Source organism: Artemia franciscana, chromosome 3, assembly GCF_032884065.1.
Source record: "Artemia franciscana chromosome 3, ASM3288406v1, whole genome shotgun sequence".
In the NCBI taxonomy this organism is placed as follows: domain Eukaryota; kingdom Metazoa; phylum Arthropoda; class Branchiopoda; order Anostraca; family Artemiidae; genus Artemia; species Artemia franciscana.
The window spans coordinates 26022348-26044014 of NC_088865.1; the positions used below are offsets into that span (position 1 = coordinate 26022348).

Genomic DNA, 21667 nt, shown 5'->3' on the forward strand with positions numbered 1-21667 from the left:
CCAGTCAAATCTCCATGGTTTGTCACTCCACTCAGCATCCAGACAGTGTGTAAATACATCTGTTGATTCAGCAGAAACAGTGTTCTCCTTGAGGTTGTTCCAGAGGTTCACAATCCGGTTCAAGAAGAAGCTGCATCTTGGTCCAGTCTTTGCATGAATTTTGCAGATTTTGTTTGGATGTCCTTGAGTTATGTGGGAGGGGTCAATCTCCAGGAGCTCATTTTCTTGATTGGTAGAGAGGAGTTTATGTGCCTGGATCATATCCCCCTGTTTCTGCCTGTAGACTAAAGAGGGGAGGTTGAGTTCCTTCAGCCGTTCATTGTAGGGCTTATTTTCCATACCAGCAATCAGCTTAGTGGCCCTATGTTGGATTTGCTCAAGCACTACCTTATCCTTTTTGAATCGAGGGGTGGCCAGGATTGTCCCCACCTCCAAACACTGTCTTACCAGTCCTTTGTAGAGCTTGGTGATTACATGTCTACTTCTGCTGGTAATGTTGTGTTTAATGATACCTAGGGCTCTGCTAGCATTGGCTGAGATCTTCTGTGAGTGGGAGCTGAATTTCAACTGGGAGTCTACAACAATTCAAAGGTCTCTCTCCTCCTGAACATGCTCCAGTATGTGGTGACATCCAGGGTTTTGGGTCATTAGGTATTGTTGCTGGGGATTGCTGTGTCCAAAGTGTATGACCTTGCATTTTTCAGCATTGAATTCCAGCAACCATCTTTTGACTTAGGAGCACATGTGGTTGAGATCATTTTGGAGGGATTGGCAGGCAGAAGGGGTATTGGCAGGACCTATAAGTTTTGAATCATCTGCATAGAGAGTGGTTTTGTTACTGGTGATAAGGGCTAGCTCATTTATGTATATATTGAACAGGGTAGGGCCCAGGACACTGCCCTGGGGGACCCCGCTGGTGACATTTCACTTCATCAGGGAGTGCATAACTATTTGGTCTATTGGTCACTTTCACTTGCTGCATTCTGTCCCTCAGAAAATCCTCAATCCAACTGATCACTTTTGGACTAAGAGACAGGGTGCATAGCCTGTAAATGAGGTAGTGGTGACAAACCTTGTAAAAAGCTTTGGCTAGATCCAGCAGGATTATATCCACTGGTACTCCTTTTTCTATTAGGTCAGTTACAAGACTGTAAGACTCAAGAAGGTTTGTATCCACTGATCTCTTAGAACAAAAACCATGCTGGCTGCTGCTGATGAGTGAGTTAGCCTCAAGATGGTTAATGATGCATTTATTCACAATTCTCTCCATGACCTTGCATGCCACACAGGTAAGGCTGATAGGTCTATAGTTTGCTGCTGAAGTTTTGCTACCCTTCTTATGAATTGGGATGACTATTGCCTTCTTCCAATCCCTTGGAAGCTTCCCTTGTGTTAGCGACAAGTTAAATAATTTTACCAGGGGCATTGAAATAGCAGGGCTTAGTTCCTTCAGCAGTCGTGGGCTCAGACCATCATGTCCAGTTGATTTATTGGCATCAAGCTCCTTAAGCTGTTTGGTTATTTCTTCAACTGTGACTGGTGAGTGTAACATTGGGAAGGCAGTGTGAGCCTGTTCTGCTGGTGGGAGGGCTGACTGGAGGTCATCCTTGGAAAACACTGAGGCAAACTGCTTATTCAGAAGGTTAGCTTTTCAGAGGCACAGGAAGAGACTGAGCTGTTATTCTCCAGGTCTGGTACTGAGTGTTTGCCTGGTTTACATAGGGAGATATGTTTCCAGAATAACTTAGGGCATTTTTGGCCAGATGTTCTTTGTAGTTTACAGTGAGTTTCTGCATTTCTTTTCTGAGGAGATTCCTGGCAATTTTGTACTTCTTGTATGCTGTTGTTGTTTTTTGTTTCACAAACTTCTCCCAAAGTTAATTACTTCTACCTTAAATTCAAATTTAAGCACTTTTTAACCTAACCTTATTAGGCTATAAATAATCCTAACACTGAGAAAATGTAGTATTATTTTATTGAAAAGAGTGTAGAGAAAATGTAGTAGTATTTTTTCAGAAACAATGGATAACTTGTACTTTAATTGAAAATTCATCATTTTTAAGAGCTTAAAAAGTACTTCATCTTGAATTTGTAGTAGAAGCAGTTATTATATTTGTAAAGAACATAAAAAAGGCATCAAGTGGTATGTTTGCTTTATTGGTAAATCAGTTGTATGAACTGTCATATTTTTTTAATTTTCATCATTTTTAAGAACTAACAAGTGCTTAATTCTCAATTTAAGGTAGAAGCAATTATTATAGCCTATTCATAAAGAGCATAAAAAAGGCATCAAGTGGTATATTCACTTTACATGAAAGCCAGTTATAAGACTTGATATAATTTTACCAAAGATAACCTGAGAAAGTATTTTAAAGCACCCATCTCTACTCCTTCTCCCTCCAGGGGGCCCTGAAATTTGCCTGTATGACAGGTTTATATCTATTGAAATTTTTACAAAACAACATTTTACCTTAATTTTCAGTTACCAGTTGCTTTTTCTCTGCCTTTAGTTCTGAAAATGCAATTCCCTGTTATTTAAGTAGGGCCTAGAATTCTGAGCATTATCAATGTTTTTTATTTATTTTTTCAAAATTTAGAAAAATGTATTTGCATATCTTTAAAACCTTATAAATTGGGATTGAGTGAAGTTGTGAAGCTGGAAACAATTTTTTTTGTACTTTATTCAAGCAGAAGATCTATTTTGCAAGGTTTCACTTTTATAACACACATATTTTTAAAGATCAGGAACCAGTAGAGGTAGACAGAGAGAGGAGGTGGGTACTTCAAAATACCTTCCTGTGACATATTTTAGCCTTTAGACCCATCCCTGACAGTTTCATTTTCCAAACTTAACCCCTTTTTGTGACTAAAGTATGTCACAGGAAGGTATTTTGAAGTACCTATCTCTGCTCCCTCTCCCTCTAGAGTAGTCTCCCTCTCCCTCTAGAGTAGTAAGTCACGGGTAGGTACTTCGAAATACCTTCCCGTGACATACTTTAGCCTTTAGACCCATCCCTGAAGGTTTCATTTTCCTAACCTAACCCCTTTCAGAGATAGCCAAAGTCACTAAACTATGATTTTAACGAAGGAAGATCTCTAGGAGAAGCCTGGGTTATCTAGAAACATAAAACTTACTTTAGCAGGACAAATATTGATAAAATTAGTTTTTTTCTGCTACACTTTTCAATCATTTGAATTTAATGCATTACAACAAAATATTCAACTTAATCGGTAGCCTATAGAGCCATCTTTCAGAACCATCAAGGTCTCTCTTTATTTCCGGAGAGAAAATAGAGTGTGTGCTAAGTTTTTACAGATCGTGCACCGGCACATACGTGCACCTGCATTGAGTTTTGCCTGTCATGTCCCATATTACGTTTCGCCTAGTCTTGTCGTACATTAAATAGTACCAACAGCTATGGCTCTTTCAGACCACAAAGTAAGAATTACGTTTTAGGTTTACATTTACGGTTTTATGTAGCTAAGCTTTCAAACTAAATTACTTTCCCTTCAGACCAACGTAACTAAAAACTCTGTAATAGACCTTTTCTTCTTTTAAGTGTCTCTACTTTCCTCGCTTGGCAGTTAGTTTTAAATTTTTAAACGTTACTAATAATAATAGTTCTGATGACGATGTTTTAATTATTGCGTTATAACTGCTTCCTTCCGAGCAAAATGACAATGCCGGTGACTAAAAAACGAAAAAAAAAGGAAGCAATGCGTACGACCGATGCTGGGAAACAAATAAAAGGGAGAAAACAGGAAAGTTAAACTTGCTTAATGAGCTTCTCTTGACTGACAACTATGGAAAAGTTATTAGTTTTACACACTTTACTAAAAATGAATTTTGTGACTTGCTAAGTGAAGTGCTACTGGAAGCGCTATTCTCCTCCAGTCTGCAAACAATGGATATATACGATTATGAACAATAATACACTGTTATTGATTGTGGGAAGTGCGAGTACCTGAGCTACCTGTCCCCAGCAGTTTAAGGCCACTAGGCCAGCCGGTACCAATACGGCTCTTCCTACTCATTCCCGCTCTCTTCTGCACAATCAAAAACTATGGATAAATCCCGTCCCTTTAAAAATAGACTTCTTCAAGCTTTAATCTTTATTAAACAATATTTCTCTTCTTTAAGGTATCAATTGCTGCCTTAAATATCTTACGATCAATTTCCCATGGCAGGTTAGAATCCAGGATAGCTGTATAAGTATTTGGAATCTTAGCCAAGGAGCAGCAACGTTTAAGAGCAACAGTCTCCTCACTCTGAGCCTGGCAATGAAATAAAATAGGCTGGATTGTTTCCTCTGCTGAAAAGCAGATTCGGCATGAAGGGGAATGATGTAACTTCCAATTAACAAGCTATTTAGAAGTAGGGTACCTGATTTCAGCCGGTAATATAGCACTGTATTTAATCTTGTATGAAATGGAGATATTATTAATTTACTGTGATTAACTTTGGATCTCTGCCTGATAATATCTCGTGAATTGAGGTCAGAGGAAGGAATAGGAAATAACATGGAAGCCTTTGCTGCTAGAGAATCAGCCATATCATTATATTTGATGCCTTTATGACTAGGAACATGTTGAAAATAAACTTCATTTTCTTTGATCTTAAGATTAAGAAGCTGCCTTCTAATATTATATAAATCTTTGTCATTAGCAATTCTATTAATATTTTAGATCAGTAGTAATGCTGATTTAGAGTCGGAGAGACAGAGTATATTTTCAGATTCCATGTTATAATATATAAGTGCATCCAAGGCCAGGCGGATGGCACATAATTCAGCCGACAAGATAGAAGATCCCAATGGGAGAGGAGAATAAATATTCAAATTCAGGGATGGGATACATGCTCGTGCTCCAGCTCTTTCCCTCTGGACAGATCCATCTGTATATATTTTTCTATAGTTGGGATTAGCCTTTGAGATGAGTTCAGCTAAAATAGTCTGGATCTCGTAATTAGGAATCAAATCTTTACTAATAGAGATAAGTTCTACTTGACAGCTTGGAGGACTCATTTCCCCCGGGGGGGGGCTCAGTAAAGGGATATGCATAAAGCGAATGTTGATTCCAGTTTGGGACCTCCAGTTGAAACTGATTCCTTGATGAATGGGCATTGGGACAGGCTGACTTCTCAGCAAAGGTATGTGCATATACAGCATGCTTGGCTCCATAAGCCTGGATTTGCGAGAAATAATAAAATAAATAATAAAATAAAAATAATAAATAAAATAAAAACTTTAGACAATCCATATCCCCCGAGACTCGCCTAGTCTTGAATTTGCGCTATTTAGCAACAAGAAACAACATGACAGCTTTACACTATGAGTTCAGAGTTTTTTTTTACAGACATTTTTGACATTCGTTCTCCCAGTGTTATAACTATTTCATCTCAAGAAGACTTAACGAGTTTGCAGTCAGTTTTCATTGCAGTCAGGAAGACTGCAATTCAGATCTTTACCCGATGGAAAATTCCAAATTGCATAGATGCTATGGATAGTAAACACATCAGTGTTCAGTGCCCTTACAATTCTGGCTCACAGTTTTAGAGTTATGAGAATCATTTTAGTGGGATTTTACTTGCAACTTGTGAGGCAAACTAAAAATTTTGTTGTATGATGTTGGTGCCTACAGATCTGAGAGTGATCGCGGTGTCTTTTCTTGGTCCAAATTTGGGAAGTACATTGATAGTGGAGATGCCGGGCTTCCTCCACTCGAAAAGCTCCCAGGAACTTACACCATATTTCCGCATTTTTCTTATGGGACGATGCCTTTCCGCTCAGGGACTACATAATAAGGGGTTTTCCTGGCAAAAACCTTACTGAACTCCAAAAGATATACAACTATAAATTATTCCCTTTAAAATTTATGATCTTAAATCACTTCTATCCTTTTAAATCCCAAAAAATTGCGTAAAATAATTATTTTCAACTTTTCTGATAATTTTTTCCTTTAACCATCTGTTTTTAATCAAATTAGATAAAAAAAAATTATAATACAGTGAGACCTTAATATTCATAATAAAAAGTTAGATTTGTGAAAATTATTAAATTTACTTATTATTAATTTATAACATTAGCTAATATTGATTTATTAATCATTAATTTACAAATTATCAAATTATTATTAAACTTATTCTGAATTACATTTCTACGTTTCTGTTGACGTAAGTTGAACAAATTTCAACTATGTTTCATATGTAATTTTTGACGCTGCAGAGCATGTAATTTTCTTAAGTAAGATGACGAGTCAGAAAGTAAACGCAAGCAAAGATTTTTGGTCTGAAAGGTTCTTCAGTCTAACATTGTAGACTGTGTTTACCTTGAGTATAGGCCGCAGCCTAGAGGACTTGCCTTAAAGTAGAAATAGAGGTTTGGGCTTATATAACCATATAGACGTCAGGATAAACAAGTGAGACACGATAGTTCACAAAGGATAAGTTTATTACAGTGACTTATTGGTTACGATGGTTCCAGTATTAATTGACAAATATCCTTATGCATTTGACATCGTAATGACGATAATTTTCGATGATAATGAATGACTGAATGCAAATGAATGACTCTAATCAAACAGTCCGTGGTAGCAAACTGTAAAAATGGAGTGATACAGGTCAATAGTAGCCGAAAGTCAAAGCATCGAATTTTGACATCAAGAAACACATAAACAGAATTGGCTTATTATGCTGATTCCAAATATATAAGGTTCATTAATTTCAGTATTACTCATTAAGCTATGAGCCAGAGAAAATCTGCCTGCTTTTTTGAAAGTGGGTGACGTCTCCTAAAATTAAAGGAATCTTAATGAAAATCTTGCCATCAGTTTCGGCGTAACCGAGAACCCTATTGTAGAAATTTTAAGCTACCATCTAAAAAAAATGTGAGATTTGGTATATCATCCACGAAGTAAGATCAATGATGCGTGTTTATTTGATTATTTTTCCCCCAAAGGGTGATCACATCGAACCAATAATCCTAGAACATCTCGAAAGGACTTATTTGAACGCAACATAAAAGTTCTAGTGCCCTTTTTAAATGACCGAAAAGATTGGAGGCCGATAAGCCCCCTTCTACATTCACTTTTTCCAAAGTCTTTAGATCAAAATTGTGAGCTATCTATTTTGTTCAGCATAGTCAAAAGATCTAATGACCATGTGTTTGAGGATGACTTAAACCCTCACAGCCTCCGGGATAAGGGGTAAATGCTATGAACTCTCCCATTGTTTACATACAGTATTGCCTATTGGGAAGTATACAGATACTTTTCGGGGAGGGGAGTTTCTGATGAGGGAGGGAGGGTACATAACAGAATATTTCAATGGAGGAATTTTTGTGGGGCAGTGTTTTTCCATACAGTGGGAGCTGGATTTCACAGCATTATATAAGAAACAATCAGAAATTACATAAAAAACGAGTTTTTCCTACTGAAAGCAAGAAGCAACATTGAAACTCAAAACGAACAGAAATTTTTATGAATACGAGGGGAGTTACCTTCTCCTTACTGCCTTGCTTTTTACGCTACAGTTTTTCTAGTCAAACTTCAGCTTAAAGAATGAGGTACTCAAGAGGGGGCAACCCCCCTCAGATTTATAATAATTTCTGTTGGTTTTAAGTTTTAGTGTTTTAGTGTTTCAGTTATAAAAAACAACTTGTTTTTTTATTTATTTATTAAAAATGAAAGAATGAATAATAATGACCTCTGTCCTTCCCCACTTCCTAGCATATGCTAGAAAAAGCTTTGACTGCTTACGAAGAAGGACTTCGTTCCAAATCATCGAGACTAGAAGTTTTTTGGAGTTTGAGACGAGACATTTCTAGAATTTGTGAAAGAATACTTGCTTGCTTTTTTTTTATTGAAAATTCCATTATCTTAGCACCGATTTTAAGATTGAGTTCGAAGCTAATTTATGATCCTTGGTTTCCCCTCATTTTCTTTAGAAATTTATTGAGTGCTATGACACTATTGCCTGTCTAATTATATATCTCCGTTCCCAAAAAAAAAACAATGATTTCCTTGTCATGTTAAAAAGATGCTATCTCAAAATTTAAGGGACAAAATTCTGCTTCGTATTTTTGTTCATAGTTTTGACTAGAGCCCTAACACGTATTGCTTTTATCCCCACAAAAACTTATTGTTGCTATTGTCCACATCCTCGATGTGCTTCATAATTAATAACGTTAACCTTAATATTGATAACTCAATAATATCAACTTAATAATTTGATAAGGAAGCTTTGATAAGTTGCAATATTAACAGTTAAGCAAATGAGTGAGCAACCGACTCAAGGTATAATTTAAATGATGCAAAATTTCAAATAAGTGGCGCAATAAATACGACATAATTGATTCAGTATTTTACAGTCCTTCTCATCACCAATTTCTACGTGTCCTCATATACCCAGTAGAACTTCTCTCATTTAGATAAAACTGATTATTTGTAGGTCTGTTCTTATATGTTACGAAATCATAGTCTTTATCTTTCAGTTTAGTTATTTCTATTATGATCGGATCAACGGCTTATTCCAACTCACAAACTCGGATTAGAAGCAAAGCACGGTTACTAACTTCCTCTTCTCGCTATTCCATCTTTTCCCTGCCTATTCCGTATACAAATGTGTGCATAGCAGCAAGTCCCAAGCCTGGAAAAAGGAGGAGGTTGGGCTGAGGGTTTGTAACCCACACCCGGACCCAACAGGGCCATCTTTGGGGAAAATCAACTGCAACTGAAACATCGATAATAGCATCAGATACTTCAAACTCCCTGATGATGACCCCTGCACGCCCCCGGACTTGATTTCTGACTGCATAAGGAACTACCAAAATAGGACTTTGGAATGTAAGAACGATGAACCACATTTCAAGAACCAAAAAAGTTCTCAAAGAAATGAAACAGTATTGTCTGGATCTACTTGTCGTGGGTCAAGCTAAATGGACAGGAAGTGGACTAGAGAAACTTGACAACGGATACACTTTGGCTTCTAGTAGAGATCGTGCAGCACACGGCGCTGGACACGGAATTTGATGGCACCTAGCGCGTCGAAGGCAATGGTGAGTTGGAACCTTATAAGAGAACGGTTATTGGCGGTTCGATATATCTCAAACCAAACCAAATTGACAATCATTGCCTGCTATGCTTTCATAATGAAGGTGACAAAGACTAAAAAGACAGATTCTATGAAATGTTACAAGTGGTTACCAAAGATGTGCCTGGACATGATATTTTATGTGTTGCAGGCGACCTCGATGCCAGAATTGTAGCAGACTGTTAGTATTAGCCAGAGGCCAGAGTAGACTGCACGCACGACTAGATCATAAGTTTCACATTGTTCGAGCATTAGTCAATCCATAAATAATCCTGGGTGTCCCTAGATTGTCGTAAAAAACCGAATTGACCACTTTCTAACTTCAAGACGCTGGAGAAGCAGCTTATTCGACGTACGCGGTTTTCGGAGATCTATTATTGATTCAGACCATACAAATGATCTAGTCGTGCGCACATTCTACAAGTCTGCTACAATACCAGTCAGCTACTGAAATACTGAAATTTAAACAAAATTTTGGTTGAGTACTTGTTACTTATGCTTAATTTTTTGGACTACCTAACCCAATATTACTTTAGTGTCCAATTGTCTATAAAAAGATCAAAATGAGAATGATAACTTCATCAGTCAGGCGTTAGGTTGGTTTCTGCCTAGGTCCATTGACATATGCAAAAACTTCTAATAAAATTGGCTTAATTGTAACCACAAAATTCTCTGCATTTTTCTTCCGAAAGTTTTCTTCCCGGGATAAAGTATCCGCTTTGAAATATCAGCTTTGGCAGGGATCACAGTGAAATTCTGAAGGATGCCTGCTATCTCATATAGCGGTTTCTTTAATACTGATCAGATGACAGGTACAGAACGTAAAGTGCTAAATTCCATGATAGAGCTAACAGAGACAAAAAGGAATAACAAACTAAGAATCTCCAAAAAATAGACAAACACAAAAATTAACTGCAATGTTTTCCAGAATCGGGCCTGCTATTCTTTTTTTTTACATCATACAACGCACTTGATAACTATGTTTTACCGTGACTGAAAAATAGAAGTAATAGAACAAAAAAATAAAAATAAATGGAATAGATGGTAAGCAAATTTTACCCTTTAGGCAAATGATTGTTACAGTTCGTTTTAAGTATCTGAATAATATTGTTCAGATTACAACATCCAAGCTGAACAAACAAGTAGCCTGTCTCAGAGGAGTTGTGGTTATGGTATTTGAACTGGTCCACCATGAAAATTCTATCACAAACATATAGGCTACTTCAATCGAATATTTTTTTTAAAGAAGCGTTCAAAAACAAGGGGTGTACAGCAAATTCCTTTCGAGCTAAATGGTGAATTTTAGGAACTTGTTGGTTCAGGATTTAGGCCTAGTTGCTTCTCCTAGTGTTGGTTCCTTTAAATCAATCTAGGCTTAGGCTAATTGACAAGGAATAGTGTAACAAGCCATGGTAAAAAGCTAAAATGTACTAATGAGCTGGAACAGTCAAATAGCTTCAGGGGCAAATATACAGCAATTTTATGGGGGGCAAGTGGGGTCCATATCCTTATAGTCAAGGGGTATTGACTATATAGGCTACCACTTGATGCCTTTTTGGTAAAATTATAGTTTAGTGAGTTCTTGCTATATCAGAGAGAGGTTAGGGTAGGAAAATAAAACTTACAGGGATGGGTCTAGAGGCTAAAGTATGTCACAGGAAAGTATTCTGAAGTATCTACCTCTTCTCCCTCTCCCTCTAGAGGGTCCAGACCTTTGATGACCTTTAAAAATATGTGTGTTATTAAAGTGAAACCTTGCAAAATAGATCTTCTGCTTGAATAAAGTACAACAAAATTGTTTTCAGCTTCACAACTTTGCTCAATCCCAATTTATAAGATTTTAAAGATATGCAAATACATTTCCTAAAGTTTGAAAAAAACTGATATGGCTCAGAATTCAACTCAAATAACAGGAATTGCATTTGCAGAGCTAAGGGCAGAGAGAAAGCAACTGGTAACTGAAAATAAAGGTAAAATGTTGTTTTGTCAAATTTTCAATACATATAGACCTATCATGTAGGCAAATTTCAGGGCCCTCTAGAGGGAGAAGGAGTGGAGGTGGGTACTTTAAAATACCTTCCTAGTATAAACTTTAGCCTGTAGACCCATCCCTGAAAGTTTCATTTTCCTAACCTAACCCCTTTCCAAGATAGCAAGAAGTCACTAAACTAAAATTTTAATGTCTTTTCTTATGCAGTTTCACAGTTCAATAATTGTTTTTAGGCAAAACTCCATTTTCAGCCCTTAATAGGAAAAATATTTGTATCAATAGACAATTCAGATAGGTAAGAAATAAAATTACCCCTAGAATCAGAATTTCATCTTGAATCCAAACATGACATCTATGTGTATTTCTATATTATTTATTCATATAATACATTTCACATGCATTTATTGATTCTCAGTTTTGTCACTGTCAATTCAATTTATGAGTAATCCAGTTTCAGCAAGATTGACACTAACACAGGTATATAAACTGATCAGAAATAAGAGAAAAAGGTATTATCTTTGAAGGTCTACAAAGGGCTTAAAATTGAATTTACAACAAAAACAAATGTCATATTTGGATTCAGGATGAGATTCTTGTTCTAGAAGTAAGTTTGTTTCCAGTGTATGGACTCACCTATAAATTCCAATAAATTCCTATATTTTAATGTACTCCTATAAAATGCCTATATTTTGGCTAAAATCCTATTATTCCTATATTTTCAGCTGAAGAGCATGAAGAACATTGCTCATGATTTGCAATTTTTTGTCTTTTGCTGTAGATTGATAATTAATTACAACTGTTGAACTTTTTGAACTTAACTAATGCTTTGTGTTGGGCTTAGTAAGCTGCTTCTGCCTGGGCTATGCTGTTGTGTTGACTTAGTAGGTTATGTTTTGTTTGTTTTTTTTTTGTCATGTTGGGCCTGTCCAAAATGAGCAAAGATCAGTATATAGGCTAGCAGTCTCTGCTTAATGAGACTGGAGTTCTTGCAACTTATGTGTTTCCTGGCTGAATGCTGGCTGGCTCATGTGAATACAGCCCAGGCTATTCTAAGATAGTTGCTAATTGAGGGAAGTATAATAGATGTGCACTGGGTAGGCTATATGCTTCATTCTGTGATCAATCTGTCCTTTATATATCTGGTTTTTATCCCCTTCTAAAGAAAAATGATGTTAATCAGATGCAGACTTTTTATTTCAGATATTGTTAATTTTTACTTTATCTCCCCCCTTGGTATAGCAATGGTAAGATAATTTGTAAGTTTGATGTCCCTGATATAAGTGCAAAGTTAGCCCTCCTGCATAGAGGATTGTTGGAATCAGCTTTTTATCGTTTATTGCCTCATCATCCTTTGGTCCGTCTGTTTGGTTAATCTCATTGTAGCATAGTGTTTTTATGGCACTTGGTATTAACCAAGTGACATATAACAATTGCAAATTCTGTCAGCCTGTCTGTCTGTTGGTCCTGGTTTTGCTACTTAAGGCACTTCCAGGTAAGCTAGGACAATGAAATTTGGCAGGCATATCAGGAACTGGACCAGATTAAATTAGAAATAGTCATTTTCCCAATTTCCCCGATCTGGGGGGGAGTTTGGGGCCCATTAATTCAGAAAAAATAGAAAAATGAAGTATTTTTAACTTACAAATGGTTGATCAGATCTTAATGAAATTTTATGTTTGGAAGGATATCGTGTCTCAGAGCTGCTATTTTAAATACCGACTGGATCTGGTGACATTGGGGGAGTTTGGAGGGGGAAACCTAAAATCTTGGAAAACACTTAGAGTGGAGGGATTGGGCTGAAACTTTGTGGGAAAAATAAGCACAAGTCCTAGATACATGATTGACATAACCAGAATGGATCTGCTCTCTTTGGGGTAGTTGGGAGGGGGGGGTTGATTCTGAAAAATTAGAAAAAATGAGGTATTTTCAACTTACAAATGGGTGATTGGATCTCAATGAAATTTGATATTTTGAAGGATATCGTGTCTTGAAGCTCTTATTTTAAATCCTGACTAAGATGATCCCAACTAAAATGATGGAAAATGCTTAGATTGGAGGGATTGGGCTGAAACTTGGTGGGAAAAATAAGCCCAATTCCTAGATACATGATTGACATAACCAGAATGGATCCGCTCTCTTTGGGGTGGTTTGGGGGGGGGGGTTGATTCTGAAAAATTAGAAAAAATGAGGTATTTTTAACTTGTGAATGGGTGATCAGATCTTGATGAAATTTGATATTTAGAAGGATATTGGGTCTCAAAGCTCTTATTTTAAATCCCGACTGGATCTGGTGACATTGGGGGGAATTTGGGGGAACTTAAAATCATGGAAAACGCTTAGATTGGAGGGATCAGGATGAAACTTGGTAATTTATGGGACCAGGCATCCAACACCATCTACCACAAATCTTTTCCTGAGGACTTCCAAATCCTATATTTGGGCCCAGGAAATCCTATAAAAATAGGACAGAGCCTATAATTTGAAATGAACCCACCTGTCCAAACCCTGTGTTTCTTACCTATATGAATTGTCTATTAATAAAATATTTACCTTTCATGGAGTCCCAAATGGTTACATAGTCCATTGTTGCCAGAAGTTAAAAAAAATATTCTGTAAAAAAAAAAAACTCTAGCAGGAAAATATTGTCATTTACAGCTGATTCAGGAATGGTAATTATTATTTTCCTTGTTCTTAGTAGTAAAATGTTATCAAGAAAACAAATTTGCAGAGTTTTTTGAAAAGAGTCTGAAAACCCTTAAAAATGACATCATAGCACAACTGACTTTATTTTTAAGGGTTTCTATCTCTTTTAAAAAGTTTGTGCAAATTTGTTTTCAGAAGAATATTTTACTACTAAGACTAAGGAAAATAATTATTACTATTCCTGAACCAGCTGCAAATTGTAGGCTTTTTTTCTCCTTGACCAGTTTTTTTTAGATACATACTATTAAACTGTTTGGACTATGGCCTGTTTTGTGCCCTCTCAACTCTTTAAGGGCTCAAAATAGGATTAGCCCTAGAAGTGATTATATTCCCTTGCTGACTAAAAAACTAACTAAGCTTAAGCCTTGCTGACTAACTAAGTAAAAATATATTCCCTCGCTGACTTGGAGACAAGGCAAAAACACTACTTAATGCATTCCAAATTATGAGTATTTCAAATGCAAATACATCCCTACTCTGATGGTCCCATTTATAACCCTGAAGCATAGGTTTTTCCAAAACTAAAAAAAGAAAACAGCAAAATTCCTACTTTGTAATATGCAGCATGTTTCTATTAGACTACTCACATTATTATACTTCCATTATTATCCCTTGATGACTTGATTCCCTTGCTGACTTGGAGAGAAGGTGAACACACTACTTAAAGCTTTCCAAATAATGAGTATTTCAAATGCAAATACATCCCCACTCTGATGGTCCCATTTATTACCCTGAAGCATAGCTTTTTCCAAAACTAAAAAAAAAGAGCAAAATTCTTACTTTGTAAATATGCAGCATGTTTGTATTAGACTACTCACATTGTCATACTTCCATTATTATCCACATTCATGAGTCATTTTAAATAATATTAAATATCCAGAATCAAACAGTTCATGGTAATGAACTGTAGTAAGGAGCGACCTGGCTCAATAGTAACCAAAACTCTAAAAAATTGAATTTTGATATCAATAGCTACATCAAAAGAATCGCATTTTAATGCTGATTTTAAATATATAAGTTTCATCAAGTTTAGTCTTACCCATCAAAAGTTACAAGCCTGAGAAAATTTGCCTTATTTAAGAAAATAGGGGGAAACACCCCCTAAAAGTTATAGAATCTTAACGAAAATGACACCATCAGATTCAGCGTATCAGAGAACCCTACTGTAGAAGTTTCAAGTTCCTATCTACAAAAATATGGAATTTTGTATTTTTTGCCAGAAGACAAATCACGGGTGCGTGTTTATTTGTTCGTTTTTTTGTTTCTCCAGGGATCATCGTATCGACCAAATGGTCCTAGAATGTCGCAAGAGGGCTCATTCTAACGGAAATGAAAAGTTCTAGTGCCCTTTTTAAGTGACCAAAAAAATTGGAGGGCATCTAGGCCCCCTCCCACGCTCATTTTTTCCCAAAGTCAACAAATCAAAATTTTGAGATAGCCATTTTGTTCAGCATAGTCGAAAACCATAATAAATATGTCTTTGGGGATGACTTACTCCCCCACAATCCCTGGGGGAGGGGCTGCAAGTTACAAACTTTGACCAGTAATTATTTGACCATAGAAATGGTTATTGGGAAGTGTACAGACGTTTTCAGGGGGATTTTATTTTGTTTGGGGGTGGGGCTGAGGGGAGGGGGCTATGTTAGAGGATCTTTCCTTGGAGGAATCTGTCATAGGGGAAGAAAAATTCAATGAAAAGGGCGCAGGATTTTCTAGCATTATTATAAGAAAACAATGAAAAATAAACATGAAAACGTTTTTTCAAATGAAAGGAAGGAGTAGCATTGAAACCTAAAACGAACAGAGATTATTACGCATATGAGGGGTTCTAAAAATACTTTAGCATAAAGAGCGAGGTATTTAGGAGGAGATAAATACCTCGCTCTTTATACTAAAGTATTTTTATTAATTTCAACTATTTATTCTATGGCCTTTCTGATTCAGGGGTCATTCTTAAAGAATTGGGACAAAACTTACGATTTAGTGTTAAGAGCGAGGTATTAACGAGGGTACAAACCCCCTCGTATACATAATAAAAATATAAGATTATGAAAGTTTGTTATGTAAGTTAATTCTTAAGTTACATATATTTTTTACTAATAAAAACGTTCATTAAAAATTAAAAGTTCTAGTTACCTTTTTAAGTAACCGAAAACTTGGAGGGCAACTAGGCCTTCTTCTCCACCCCTTATTTCTCAAAATCGTCTGATCAAAACTAAGAGAAAGCCATTTAGCCAAAGAAAGAATTAATATACAAATTTCATTTTAATAATTTATGTGCGGAGAGCCAGAACCAAACATGCATTAATTCAAAAACGTTCAGAAATTAAATTTAAAAAAAACTGTTTTTTTTTTAGCTGAAAGTAAGGAGCGACATTAAAACTTAAAACGAACAGAAGTTACTCCGTATATGAAATGGGTTGTCCCCTCTGCAATCCCTCGCTCTTTACGCTAAAGTTTGACTCTTTGCCACAATTCTACTTTTTAAAACAATTAAAAGCTTTAGCGTAAAGAGCGAGGGATTGCAGAGGGGACAACCCATTTCATATACGGAGTAATTTCTGTTCGTTTAAGTTTTAATGTCGCTCCTTACTTTCAGCTAAAAAAAATAGTTTTTTTTATTTCATTCTTTTATAGTCCAATATAGGCAGAGCTGTTCAAAGAAGAGGGATAACCAATTCATTGCCCTGGATGATTCAGATGGGTGGAGGGTTGTAGCTGAGGGAATGCCCACTTCAATTAGATTTTCGCTTTGATTTGGTTTGTTTTTGCTTAGATTTGAGTTGGGAGGGGGCTGTAATTAATTTTCCCCAGATGCCACAATCCTATGAAGGGCTTTGGATATAGACTAGGTGGAATGGTTTTTGATGGGTCAGAAAACCAACTGTCAACAGATGTAAAACAACAGTGAAATATAGCCTATAAATTAGGGTTATATATGGGCCATCAGGATAGGATAGTGTGTATTTGCAAATGAAGTGACTATTATAGTTAGAAAAGCAGAAAGAAAATATTAGTTAGTGTATACCCTGTCTCTATGTCAGTGATGGAACCTTGAACATATTTACTGAAAAGAAAAAGAGTAGCACCTTTATAGTTATAATTTTATGCTCTCTTGTGATGTTTGAAGTTATGTTTATACCAATTGACTGCCCTCCTCTCAAATGGCTCCAGATATTGTCCTAGGCTATATACAAAATTAAAGATTAAAAATGATGACATTCTTGCTTCATAATATACAGCAATTTTCAATCAGATACAGTTTCCTCTTTCTTTGCATTTACATCAATGTTTTAAAGTAATTCTTTGATGATTTAGCTTCATTTTTTTTTTATATACATAACTCTCAGATTTGAAAAATTATGCTATTCATACTATATAATTCCTATGTTTCAGCATTATTAAATATCTGAAAGTTTTTTCTCTATCCCTCAAAAAACAAGTAAGGATGTTTATGTAGCTATGTTTTGCATAAAATTGAACAAAATTATATTATCAAATAAATTATTTAGTCACATGGATGAAAATCACAACAAAGGTGTTTATGTGATTAATTAAAAACTTACAACATATTATGAATTAGGAATTTTATCACTTTTATTCCCATTTTTCTATATAGCTAAGAATATCTTGACAGTTGCAGGGTAGTGTTGGGCATTGATTTGATTAAGCAGTATATTGATGTATCAATATTTTTACAATAATCGATATATTGATTTTGATAATTTTGATCAGCTTTTTTATTTGCTCAGATTAACTTTAGGTTTTGCCAAAATTCAATAACAGAAACTGTAATTAAAGAGTATTTTGTGCAATGTTTTCCAAATTTTGAATAAAATGCAAAAAACTTACATTATAGGAATAAATATTTAAAAAACCCTGATTTTGAATTGCTTGGGCTCAGGATAAAGAAAATTAAGATACTGGCTGTTCAAAATCAGCTTCTTGTTAATAGCTTCCCCTGAGAGTTGGTTCTGCCTTTCATTGATTAAATTTTTTTTTCACTGAAAGTACAGAGCAGCACTAAAGCTCAAAAGAACAGAAATTGTTCTGTGCATGAGGGGGATAACCCCTCCTCAATACCTTTTTCTTCCCACCAAAATTTCTTTTTGTATTTGAAAAATCTCCTGGCTCTAGTTAAGCAGCTCTTTTATTTCAGGAGTTGTTCTTAAATATTATTAACCCTCTCCTTATACTCAAGACAATTTCAGTTTCTTTCAACTTTGGATATTGCTCCTTACTTATATTTGAAAAATTGTGTTTTTTTTAATTGTTTTTTCAAATAATGCTTGAAAAGCCGCCTTTTACCTCCATAGAAAATCCCCCCAAGAAAATTCCTCCCAAGCAATATCCCCCTTCTTGCAGACAATTCCATCCCTGCTGAAAATTCCCTCCAGAAAACTTCTTCTAGATAACTATGCCTAGAAAAATCTCTTGAGCCAACTTTTGTTTAATAAAAAGGCTTGTTTTTCTTTTAATCTCTAATTATTTTTCAAATCATTTCAGAAATCCCCCCTCTGTGGAAAATGTTTCCTGGGAATTCTCCCCTCTCAATGTCCCACTGGGAAGTTTCTCATGCATAAACATTCCCCCATAGAGAATATTTTCTGTAACCCCCCCCCCCTGGAAAAATCCCCTGGACAGTTTCAGCTCCCTTTGAATGTTCTCTGGGCAATTTTCCTGATGTATCTCCACATGTAATATTAAACTGGCAAAGAGAAAGTAATTCAAATAAAAAAGAATTTAGTATAAGAATTCTGGTACATTCCCCCTTCTATGGTTTCCTTTTGAAACTTCATCCTGGAAACCTCCCTCCCCATGAACAAATCTGCTCTTGGAAAATCTCCACTGCAGAAAATTCACCCTCCCAAAACTCTTCTCAAACTGTTTATGAAACAATTTCCTCTGGTGGATGTTCACTGGTGGGTACCAAAAAAGAAAAAAAAATTCCAATATAATATCGTTTTTGATATCAATATTTATGCTTTGATATTGATATTTGGTGTGATATATTAATATATAATTGATATACAATATCTCCCAGCACTATTATTGGGGGGAGCGAATTGTCACAGATATGACTTTAAGCGTGGTTAAAAACATGCAATTAGGAATTAAATGGCCATATTCTTTTTGTTCTCTGGTGTCTTCTTTAGGAAACCACTCTCCTATGGTGTCACCCACATTAGCTGCCTTAGAAAGTATTTGAGTTGGTGAATTAAACTTTCAGGTTTAGAAATGGAACTTCAGTGATCTCCTGGGAACCTATTTAAAGTATCTGCCTCACGTCTCCCCCCATTGAATGTCACTGACCTTTGATGACCTTTGACAATCTTTTTGTTTAAAATTTAAACCTTAAGAGATTGCTGAAATTAAATGCAATTCAAATATACTGAGTATTCTAGTTTTGCTCAGTTCTGACCTCCAATGTGTTCAAAGATTTAAAATCTATGTCTTTAATTTTGAAAAAAAAAATGCTTGATGTTGCTTAAGATTCGGCTGAAGTAATAGGGATTGCTTTTTCCAAAACTAGAGTCAATAGAAAAGAGACAAAATCTATAATTAAAGTAAAAAATTTTCTGTCCAAATCTATACAGGTAGCATAAGCTACCCAGATATTAGACAGCTAATCTTTACTTCAACAGTTAAATTACTATAATATCTCTGTTAAACTACCCAGGAAAGTGGATTGTCTCACCATTGAATTTGCTTAGATTTTCTGAATAAGTGTATGGTTACATTGGATCTTATGACTCCATGCAGCACTGCAACTTTAAATGCACTGGTAGTCAACAATGAAGCCTAATCTTTGATACACACAATAAGTTTGACCCTAAAGATTGAAAATGCTCCCTTGGTTAAGACATGGATGTAAGTAAGAACATGGAATAGAAATCATAGGTATACTCTATCAAGAATTCAATCTAAAGCAAGGGCTGTGAAGCAGTATAATTGTATTTAAATTGGCTTGGATGTAAGGGTAGCTTTAGTCCATATTTAACTGTCAAAAATTTTTGTTTCCTAGATTGTAGTCAGCCAATCCTCAATAGCCGAATCCCAACTATCTACATCATATGTAAGACATAGAACTTTCTGTATGTGTTTATGAAAGATGCATTTTAATCAAAATATTTGTCCAAGATTAGGCAATGTCAAAGTACTAGCAGAATAGACCTGTCATCAGTGCAATCTTCTAAGCTCTAGAAATAAGGAAATAGCATATATTGTAGCTTGAGAAAAAACTTACCTAGGGAATGTCTTAGGTGATGGGTTCACTAATGAAAGTTTGATTTACCTAACTCAATACAATTAAATCCAGCTTCTTTAACAATATAAACGTTATAACTATTCTAAATATGACATCAAAAGACTCATCAAAATCTTTAGACAACTGATCAGAGCAGAATAAACTAAAAAAAAAAAAAAAAAAAAAAAAAAAAAAAAAAAAAAAAAAAAAAAAAAAAAAAACTAGGCCTGAACTATGAAATGGCATAAGAAAAGGCATCAAGTGATATATTCACTTTCATCCTCGCTAAATTATGTTGTAAACTGCAACTGGTAAAGTACGTTAGCCCTAGGCAATATACCAAATTTTCCAGGCTTGTTTTCATATTGACTCTATTTGGCATTATGAACCAGATTTTGATACAAGATCAGCACCAAAAACAATGGCTAACTCAGACAATCAGGAAACTTCTGTATATAGTCTATGGCTACCTAGTCTTACTAAGGGGGGGGGGCAATTGTAACAGCAGTAATCATTATCTTTGGAAAGAATATTGAATTGAGAATGTAATTTTGTGTCAGTTCTGGTGTATAAGAAGCATTAACCAACAAAACCTGACAATTAATATACGTAGGTTTTTTCTGTGTGTGTGTGTGTTTTCTTTAATCTGAGTTTACTCTGCTCTGACCAGTTGTCTAAAGATTTTGATGAGTCTTCTGTTTGATATCATATTTGGACTAGTTAAAACATTTATAAATTGTTAAAGTAGTTGAATTTGATTGTACTGAGTTGGGTAAATCAAACTTTCATAAATGAACCCATTATCTAAGATATTCCCTAGGAAGGTGTTTTTAAGCTATGATATATGCTTTTCCTTATTTCTAGAGCTTAGAATATTGCACTGATGACAGGTCTATGGGGTAGTTCTGTTAGTACTTGGACATTGCCTAATCTTGGACAAATTTTGATTAAAATGTATCTTTTGTAAACATGTGCAGAGAGTTCTATGTCTTATATATGATATAGTTCGTTGGAATTGGGCTATTGAGGAATGGCTGACTAATATCTAGGAAAATACTTTTTTACATTTAAAAATGGACTAAATTTACCCTTACATCCAAGTCATTTTAAATACAACTATTCTGTTTGTCAACCCTTGCCTTAGATTGAACTCTTCATAGAGTATGTCTATAGTTTCTATTCCATGTTCTAACTTTGGGTTTGGGAGAAATAGGTATGACTGATAATGGGAAAGAGTTTCTCCCAGGGACCATAGTTTGGAAAGGCTTTGCCTTGGTAGGGTGATCTCAACTGACCCAAGAGATGTAGGTTGAGGGAACTGGCTATCATCTTTGATCTCCTGAATGGACCCCTCCCTATCAATAAGGGACAACTGCCAAAGGAAGTTGATAGGGCAGACCTCAAATTCCTTCCAGTTTTACCCAATCCAACCTAATCCTCAATACCACCCAACTTTTCTAAAACCCGGGATGAAGACTTCTCCACCCCTTTTAATCTCTTTTCTGCTTCCACAGTTCAGAACTAACAAGTGTAATGTGCTGAAATATCACTGTCCACCATTGCAGACTGAATCATCAAATTATGTTTCTTTTTTTTGTTTTGTATTTCTTCTATATGCTTTCTCAGTTTTCAGAAAAGC

At 35.6% G+C, this 21667-nt stretch overlaps 2 protein-coding genes across 3 annotated transcripts in view; one reads left to right on the forward strand and one right to left on the reverse strand.

The window, feature by feature from the left end:
* The window catches only part of LOC136025509 (glutathione S-transferase C-terminal domain-containing protein homolog), a 50304-nt gene extending 47090 nt beyond the window's left edge, over nucleotides 1-3214 (reverse strand). Inside the window, exon 1 of the mRNA XM_065701538.1 lies at nucleotides 3136-3214. The gene's annotated coding sequence lies outside the window, so the exon portion shown is untranslated. The remainder of the gene's footprint in view (nucleotides 1-3135) is intronic.
* Nucleotides 3215-10068: 6854 nt separating this feature from the next.
* The window catches only part of LOC136025082 (eukaryotic translation initiation factor 2-alpha kinase-like), a 100412-nt gene continuing 88813 nt past the window's right edge, over nucleotides 10069-21667 (forward strand). For both annotated transcript variants that reach the window (XM_065700799.1, XM_065700800.1), the window contains exon 1: nucleotides 10069-10132. The gene's annotated coding sequence lies outside the window, so the exon portion shown is untranslated. The remainder of the gene's footprint in view (nucleotides 10133-21667) is intronic.